The sequence below is a fragment of the Miscanthus floridulus genome, chromosome 13 (assembly GCF_019320115.1).
Source record: "Miscanthus floridulus cultivar M001 chromosome 13, ASM1932011v1, whole genome shotgun sequence".
NCBI lineage: Eukaryota > Viridiplantae > Streptophyta > Magnoliopsida > Poales > Poaceae > Miscanthus > Miscanthus floridulus.
In genome coordinates this window covers 13,608,703-13,618,159 of record NC_089592.1, presented here as the reverse complement: position 1 = coordinate 13,618,159, position 9,457 = coordinate 13,608,703, and the positions used below count along the sequence as shown (strand labels likewise).

The window sequence follows — 9,457 nt, the reverse complement described above, 5'->3', positions numbered from 1 at the left end:
ATTCAAACCTGTAGACTCGATGGTTGGAGGAAAAGGTCATACGGCAAGACCAAATCAAAGCAATTCAAGAGTCTATAGCCGGATTTTTTAATGAGCAGGTCATCGATTACAAGGGCGAGTTCTACTTCGACCCAACACTGCCATTGAAGTCAAGCTAGAGGATGAGAGAAAACTTGTTATGTCATAACAACTGTAATGCAATCTTTTGTAATATATGCACATGAAATAATATAATGTAAAATACACATATGCATGCATGCATGTAAATATATATATGATGCATGCATGCATATATATATATATATATATATATATATATATATATATATTTCTATGCTTGAATTGTGTGATTTAATACGTTCATTATGCTTGAACCGAAACATACTATACACGCGTATAAATGTATAATTAGCAGCGTACAATACGACTTCGAAAACCTATTTTGAAAAGAAAACAAAAAAATGAAAAGAAAAGAAAAAAGAAAACAACCTTTAGTCCCGGTTCGTATTACCAACCGAGACTAAAGGTGCCGGCCATCGTGGCATGTCAGGAGGCACCTTTAGTCCCGGTTGGTGTTACCCACCGGGACTAAAGGTCCTCCTTTAGTCCTGGTTCCTGACCCGGGACTAAAGGACCCCCCTTTAGTCCCGGATGCTTGCTCCCGGGTGGGGAACCGGGACTAGAGGGGGTTCCCCACCGGGAGTAAAGCTCGGTTCTCTACCAGTGCCTGCAGTTATTGCGGAAGGAGCAGAATACGCCGTTGCCGCACAGGTTTGGACCAAGCTGTAGCACAACTTCTTCAAGATTTCGATCCTTCCCCTACATCGCCTAGTTGGCTCCGGAACACGATGATAGTGTCGTGGATGCTACATTTATTTTCAAATGAGAGCCATGATCAAAGATTGTCCATTAAACAAGGATGCATCCTGTAAATCGCTTCACTACAAAACGCTGGTGTGTTTTTTAGGCACATATCAAACTGAAAACATACAGTACAACTAGCTGTTAGATGTATATGGTGCATATGTATTTTCCTCCCTCTTGGAGGGCTTCTTGCACGCAACTCAGCCTCTAAATGCATTGGCCTAATAAACCATGAAAATAGCATATTTACCGTGGTTGCAAACCAATTCTAGTTACAAATGTAACGTAAGCAAATATGCAGTTTGGCATGTAGTATCTCCAACTGGTAGATTAAGGACATAATTAACTTATGCTGTAAACTCCACCAGGAGGATAGACAGATGGTGACCTCTGCTTAGCATGAGAAATTACACTTAGGGTCTGTTTGTTTAGGCTTTTGATTTAAAAAATGGCTTTTGTGAGCTGTTTTTTGTGCATTGGCTTTTGAATAAAAATAAAACAGGGATCTATTTTATTTGTTATTATTTTCTTCTTAATATACTGACAAACGGTAAATAAAATAGATACCCCTCATAATAGTTCCCATAGAATCCAGCAAATTTGCCGAGTGTTTTTATTCCAGCACTCGGCAAAGAACTTGTTCGCCGAGTGCCCGAGGAAATACACTCGGCAAACATAAAAACACTCGGCAAATTTAAGGATTCCGGTAGTGAAAAGTGTCATCAGACTTTCTTTTAATGACCTCTAATACAAATGCAGTGTTTCCTTCGTGACATCCAATTTTAAATCTAGTTGTTTGTTCCACCTTCTAGATTTTGACCAGAAGCCAAAAACATAAGCTGAAACTAACAGTAATCCAAGTAAATATTCTCGCCTAGGAGTATCATGATGGACTGCCCGTAACAGAAATCCATAAAAGGAACTCTTCCCGATACAATGATATCAAAGATTTGGATTAATGCATGGCTATCCTTTCTTACAAGCAACATGTTTGGCTAAGAGATACTGAAGTAATAAAATAAAGCCAAAAGGCCCACCTCCAGATATTCTGCTTTTGCTGGAAAGGATGCCTCAAGAAAGTCAGCTTCTTTCTTCAGTATTCTTATCATTTCAAGATCAGAGCATGCAGCCTTTGGATCCTCCTAACCAGAGTTGGAGCTGGAAACATGTAATTCTTGAAGCAAATTTTCTAACTTAACCAGAGCTTCTTCAACACTTTCAAGTGACTGCAATGATTAAAACCAATTTCGTCAATGCTTCAACTGAAGATAGCATCTATGAGGCAACTATCATCATTAACTTCAAATAAGCACACGACATATATGCAAAAAAAAAGATTTAATTGCACATGATGTCCATCCACCTTTTAATACATCTAAGGGCATGTAGAATTGCCACCTCTTTAACACTACAATAGTGCCACCTCGACCATCCAATAATACATGTGCAATATTGCATATGATACATGTAAGTTTGTTATCTCTTAGATAAGAGACTGTCTCTTAGATGTTTGCTGAATCCATAGAGTAAATAAATACCATAAAAGTTGTCTCTAATTTGTTGCGGAGGCATAGACAACATACAAAGAAACAAAATTTTATAGTTGCCGTTAATATTTTTGAGGTCATACTAATATTTATATCAATAGTGTAGAACATAATTAATTTGATGTGTAAAAACGTGAAAATAAATTAGCAATTCGAAAAGGCATATTCCAGAATATATACCTTGTCAAATGAAGCTAAAGTATCCAAGTCTTCTTCAGGTTCAGGTAAGCCTCAGCCTTTTGACATATTATTTATGCAACAAGTTTAGCAAATAAATAAATCTACTGAGTGGTAGGAACAAATAATTGAAGCTCATGCTTAATTGTCACTTTGACATGTCAACTTCTGTCAACAGTGCATATATGAACTACGGCAACCATCTGAAGTGTGCCCGAAGTAGGAGAAAACTCATTCCCCAAGCGCTGAACTCCAAGTACATTCCTAGTCACTATACCACCATGATCCAGATCACCAACCCTTAAGGCTACGTTCGGTTGAAGGGGAACGACTCCCTGGAAATATTCCAGCTCGGATTCGTTGTCTAATTTGAATAAGTTTTGTCAACCAGAATTATTCCTGGCCTGGTTTGAGCTAAACCGAACGAGCCCTAATGATAGTGTGTCCAGTATTCCAAACATGTGCCATGCCCAAGCTCTGATGTCATCAGGACATTATTACGTAAAATAATCAGATGATTTTAACTTTCCATAGAAGCTCTCAATTAACAACGACCATACCTTATAAAAACAACTAAACTGTAGCAAATCGCAAAAATCCCATCCTCAATATGCCAATGTGCAATCACAAGTTTTTTGAGTCTTAAAAATGAAATAGAACTGACTAATATAAGCAGTTCATTATCGTTCATTAGACTTTGAGCACATGAAAAGAAACCCCAAAGCAATCAAACTATACATGAAGGCATTATCATTGTAAACTTAACTGATTTGCTTATTAGAGAATGATTAGATACCACATATTCAGGCCGATGAAAATTACAGAATAAAAGCTTGCCTACTTGCAGATGATTGCTTTTAAACCAGCAATCAAGCGTTGATGATTTGCCAATTTTTGGGCCACAATTGCCTTCTAGCAAGGTTATCTACTCCACACAGGCAGGAAGTTTGCAACATGCAGTTGCACTGTAACAGACACCACAGAGGAAGCGCTTCATTACCGAGATGCCGAACTCGAAGGGTGCATGTGGAGAGGGGAGCGGCGGAGAACAACAGAAGGTGGTCGCCCTCACCTGCTCCCCGCCTGTGATGTGTCACACCCGATTTTAAAGGACAAAATCGAATGCAGTCTATATGTATGCCAGGATCAATTTTCATATATATAGTGACATCATCAGTTAACATCAAAACAATGTTTATTACATAACTCATAATATTATTACACAGAAGACACAAAGGTCTTACAAAAGAGCACAAACGGAAACTCTAAACTTGTAGTTGAACTCCACTCCACCGGAAGGTTGACTGGGGGCTCCGTACACCAAGCGCTCCTGAAGGTCTTCTAGAAAACTCCATGGCACCTTCATCAATCCTTTGAGCAGCTGCTACTAGTCTGGGGGTGTGGGGAAATAGCAAGGGTGAGTCCATGCAAGTACAGGCGGAAGTAAATGACATGAAGGCTTGAACAAAGGATAGGCTGACTTGGTTGACTGCGGTAAGCATTTTTGTTGATCAAGTATAAGATCCCAACCCATTAATTAAGAGTGTATAACATCATTAATATCATTATCTTAACATGAGGTAGCAACCTCCATCAAACCGAGGTGGCAACCTCAACCGAACCGAGGTAGCAACCTCCATCATGAGAAACCATCTTCTGTCCGCCAGTTGATCCATTTCTAATCATATGAGGGTCTAGGTCGCTCGTATCCTTGAGCATGGCTGATATATCAGTTTTACACTTTGTAGAGGTTGTACACTTTCACCTCAAGTCGTGATTCCCATTTGCCCCGGGGCGGCCACTCCCCAAAACACTTCCAAGATGAGCAGATAGGGTTTTACTACGAGGCCTTTACAAAGAGTCATCTAGCCAGCGATAATCTTCTAAGGTTCCACTAGAGCCGAAGCACCTAGAGGACCCCCTAGGACCTTGCCACATCTTGAGACCTCCCTCGTGGAACAGCCCGATTAACACCGCACTAGAATCCTTTAATTATTTAGCCAAGGCTAGAGCCATGTAGCTCTCGAGGTTGTACTGTTATCCTAGGTGGTCGCTCCACGAACCGGTCCTTAAGAAGGACTCAGGCATAAAACATAGGCCACCAACCGAACTTACCATAAACATAATCACCTGCATAACCACCAAGACATACCATGTGCCCGAGTCCCTAAGTTCCATGTTGCTAAAAAGCCAACATTTTATCATAGTTCCATATCCATTAAGTCATCATTAACATATCATCATCATGTAACTTAGGGATATGGAATTCTAGGATATCCTTAGGCTACTCATATTTAGACACATGCATACATAAAATGGGATTAAAGGTGAAAAGGTAAAGAGCATGATCAAGGATCCTGCACTTGCCTTCCCCAAGCTGGTGCTGCTCACAGTCTTCAAAGTCGAGCTCTTGTAGATTCACGTGCAACTCTTCTCCTATACACGACAAGCATCGGCACACGAGCACATACAAGCCAAACATGCACTAAATTAGAAAACAGTACACCAATACATGATACAGACATAAACAAGCTTACGAAGCTATTCTACTCGTTGAGACGAGCTCGTAGGCACAAGAACCACCTAAATCGGAGCTAAAACACACAAGTTATGGCTAAAACAATATTAGTAGCAAAACTATTATTAAAAGGAACTAATTTCGCATTTTAATAATTTAAAACTGAGATTTTATAAAGGTTTCAGACTATAGTTACTAATACTTGGAAGCTCAGGGGTTAAAGTGCAAAAAAGACAACTTATTGCTAATCTTCTTTACAAAGACGAAATCTGCACCAACAACTCTAGCCTATTATTTTGCCATGTGTCTGGTTTCTAAAGAGTTTTACGAATCCTACTCAATGAACCGGAGAAGCGAGAACCGTTTGATCTACCCAAGACTTGATATGGATCGTCCGATTTTGGATCGGTCGGGTCCCCATCCACTTCTTCGCCCTGTCTCGAATTCTCCTCCCTTTTCTCCATTGGCCTCACCCATCCCCGCCTGCAATCACACTACCGCCGCTGCCTCTCCCTTCGACGCTTCCTGTCGGTCCACCATGCTCTGCCCATGAATCGGCCCCCGTCCTCCACCCTCTGTCATCGGCCGCTCCTCCCCATCCCCCTCCCCAACTGGACACAGCCCCTCGACCCCTCTGATTGCTTCACGCTCAAGCTTGGAGCGGGCACCTCTGCGGCCTCCACGATGGCATGTTTATGCACGGTGGCCCTTCTCCGCGCGCGGTCTCCTATGGCCCGTGCGCCTAACAAGACTCCGCGTCACCCCTTTGCTCCAGCTGCAACCACTACCTCCATCAGCCCTCCAGCAAACTGCATCTCTGCGGTGGTTGTGGCTGCTCGTGGCTGCCCTGGAAGGGGATGTTAGGTGCCAGCTTGCAGATCCATGCGGAAGCAGGCATTCATCGAGCAAGCAGCCTCTCTGCGTGCTTTTTTATGAAAGAGGTGAATAGTAGAAGTTAGATAATTTAATTATCCATGTAAGAATTCATCAAATCCAAACTCTCATTTAAGTGACTCTTGTTCTTCTGATGTCTGATGACATTATTTAAGTGGATACATCCTTTTAGAATTTCGCGATTTGGTGGGAGTGACATCGTAAGTTCAGAAGGGCATTTCTAAATTTCATTTGATTAGTTATAAACTTTTATATCATTGTTGGTTTCAACCCCACTCCCTATCAGATAGATATGATTAGATCTCTCCAATTAGATTAATTGAAGCTGCCGGATAATTCTTTACAATTTTACTGTATAAACAGACTAAACCTAGAAGGCCAACTTGGAAACAAGTTTTCAATTTTACAGCTTGTCCTTGCCGCCATAAACTAGTATAGAGCTTAATGTCTATTTCTTGATCTTTTTTTTCTTTTTCAGGAACTTATCCAGGAATACATTGAGTGAGTTCATTCCACATTTTCTTGATGAGCTGTTCATTACATCACTGTTACTTTTTTTGAGTAAATCCATGTAATTGTTATGACAAGCTACGACTCATAAAAATAAGCAATACCATCTCTGGTTCACTTGCAATTTCAATGAGTCATCATGAGTGATCTTTCCTTATTTTATTCAAAATCATATCTGTCTTATTGATAAAAAATATTCATCATAAGATGCTCTAATTTATCTCTCCATTCTCCAATAAGTAGCAATGCTACTTTCCCATTCCTTATAGCATCTCCAAGAGTGCCCTATATCCTTTCCCCATCTATCTTTTTTTTGGGAAAAAGGAGAAAAACTCATCTCCAAGAGTTCTCCAAATCTCTTCCCCATCTTTCCGCACTTGGCAAACCACCGTCACCTGCGCGCAAATATACGCGCGGCCTGGGAGCGCGCATCCGGAGTTTCCCCGCCCGCCTTATCCTTCCCGCGCGCCGCAGTCCTTCCCGCGCGACATCTCCTTCATGCCATAGACCAGGTTCTCGTCCAAGGGAGACGATCTTTGACGCCGACATTGATGTACTCGTCCTCTCCACGTCGGCTAGGGTTTTCGGTTGCTAGGGTTTCGGTAGCCGCCGCCTGGAGGCCACGGCAGCGGCAGGCACAACCGTCGCTGGCATGCCTCTGCACCACCCCTTGTCGTCGCGCGTGGCCCTTCCGGCCGGGATAGGCCACTCGCTCTTGTCGGCGCGTTGTGTGTTGCGAGCCTGAGAAGAAGAAGGGAGTGAGGAAAGAAAAGGAGAAAAGATAGGGTCCCATGTGAGAAAAGCGCAAGAGAGAAAGATCTAGTGGAAAGGCTTATACGCGTACAGAAACAAATTCAGGGTCCCTAATGCAAAACATGAGACCAGGTCGTGGGAAAAAAGTGCCGAGAAAAAAACTTTTAGGATAAATATATAGAAAACTCTTGGAGATGACCTCTTTTTTCCCCTCCCCATACTAATTTAGGAGTTGGCAAACATCTTGTTTTGAGGAATAAAATATGGGAAACTCTTAGGATATGCTCTTAGATCCCAACTGAATTTGATTTTGGTAATGTAGCTTCGTTGGGAACCTCGGTTATCTGGTATGCACTTGTGCTGTCAAACATTTGTTTCATATAAACCTCTGAACTCTTCTATCTACTATTGCTTTAACTATATACATTGAAGAGTTGTCGGTTCCGACTGTAATGGACATCCTGTTTTTCAATAAGCAATGCATTTCCTTTGGAAATTCATAAGCTGCAATACTCTACAGCTTTCGTTCAGTGTCAAGGCCAAATTGACATTCTTTTATGTCAGATATATGTCAAACTCTGAGCTTCTGTTTCAACTTTGCCATGCCATAGTCTGAAATTATGAACTTGCATGTGTGTTGTTTTCTAAAAACGACGAGGGCTCATATGCAAAACGGCCAGGGTTGACACGGTCTCTGCTTGCTTGGCTGTTGACTGGGTCTCCGGCTGATGTGGTGCACACCTGGCGGCCACGTCAGCACTGCTGACTACGTTGACCGGCGCTGCTGGATCGGATCTGGGCCCTCGATTCTCAATCGGACGGCTGGGATCGCTCGGGCGAGATGGCTCGCCAGCGGTAGCAGTTCGCGCGGCGGCGCGGCCATTGGACACCGCACGAGCTCGCCGGTGACGGCGCTGCGGGGCGCTACTGCCTACGCGGCTGGCACAGGAGCGAAGCGCGCGGCGAGGCGAAGCCGATGGGGCGAATCCCCCCGGTGAGAAACGGCCAGAGCGAGCAGCGCGAGCGACGAGGAGGCTAGGGTACGGCCGTGCTGCAACGGCGAGTCCTAGCGACGGCTAGAGAGGAAACGAGAGCACGAAAAGGGTACGGGCGGGTTCCTCACCACAACGCGCAACTCTTGAGGATGCTCTCGTCGGCGGCGGCGCGTCGGCGGAGGAGATCAGCGGCGGCGGCGGCTCCGTGCGACGGTGGCGTGGGCGGGAGCTAGGGTACGGGGTGGCGGCTGGCGCTAGGGTTTTCGGAGGCGGTACGGCGCACAGAGGCGCTCCTTTTATAGGCGTGGGTGATCCTAGGGATGTGCGCACCGGGCTGCATCGAGCGGAGGCGGCGGCTGCGCGCGACTCGGCTCCAGTCCGTCCCCAGGTGGGTGACGGCACTGTAGCTGATACCACTGATAGCGGGCCCCACCTGTCGGTGGCTGGGGCGGGGAGGGGCGCTGCTGCGCTGCGGGCTGCGGAGCTGGGCCTGCGGCCTGCACCAGCGCTGGGGGGGAGGCCGAGCCGACCGAGGGCCAGGCCACCAGCTGCTGCTGGGCTGTGCCCGCGCTGAGGGAGGAACTCGGGTTGCGCTGCTATGCAAGGCAAGCCAAAAAGCAAAAGAGAAAAAAAGAAAAAGGAAAAAGCTTTTCCAAATTTTCAAAGAGATTTTGAATGGAGTTTTCACAAAATTAGATTTGAACTCTAGATTAAACACACATAGGCAAACAAATAAAACCATGAAGCGCCATGAATGCATCAATACATTGTTTCTACCTTATATTCATTTTTAATCTATTTTCGTAAATCTTTAATTCTTCCCCTAAAATGAAGACAACTAAGCAAAATTAAATCAAAATAAATCTAATTTTCAGAAATCAAAATTTAGGGTGTTACATGATGCCTCCATTCCTGAGCCCTCGGCTCCACCCCGGCAGGGCTGCCTCCGTGCCAGACCCGCCAAGGGTGCTCGCCTCTACCCGACCGATCTGCCTCGCTGGATACGTCGACGTTGCACGAATACTCCAGTGCTAGGTTAGGCTGCTGCTGCGCCGCCGTCTTGGCCTCCGCCGTCGCTGTGGATCCCGCACGGCTGCCTCGAGGTCGCAAGTTGAGCGAGGGGAGGGAGGGGCGGCATAGAACGGGAGGAGTAAGAAACCGCAGAAAGGTGCGTGATTAGGAGGCGGAGGCGGGGCGTA

At 44.6% G+C, this 9,457-nt stretch overlaps 1 long non-coding RNA gene across 1 annotated transcript; it reads right to left on the bottom strand.

Annotated features, from left to right (window-relative positions):
* Positions 1-3,765: 3,765 nt before the first annotated feature.
* LOC136498943 (uncharacterized) lies at positions 3,766-8,618 on the bottom strand. The gene is made up of 3 exons (XR_010769844.1): positions 8,387-8,618; positions 4,956-5,024; positions 3,766-3,980 (listed from the first exon to the last, which is right to left on the bottom strand). It is a non-coding gene; the product is annotated as an uncharacterized lncRNA (long non-coding RNA).
* Between the last annotated feature and the right edge of the window lie 839 nt (positions 8,619-9,457).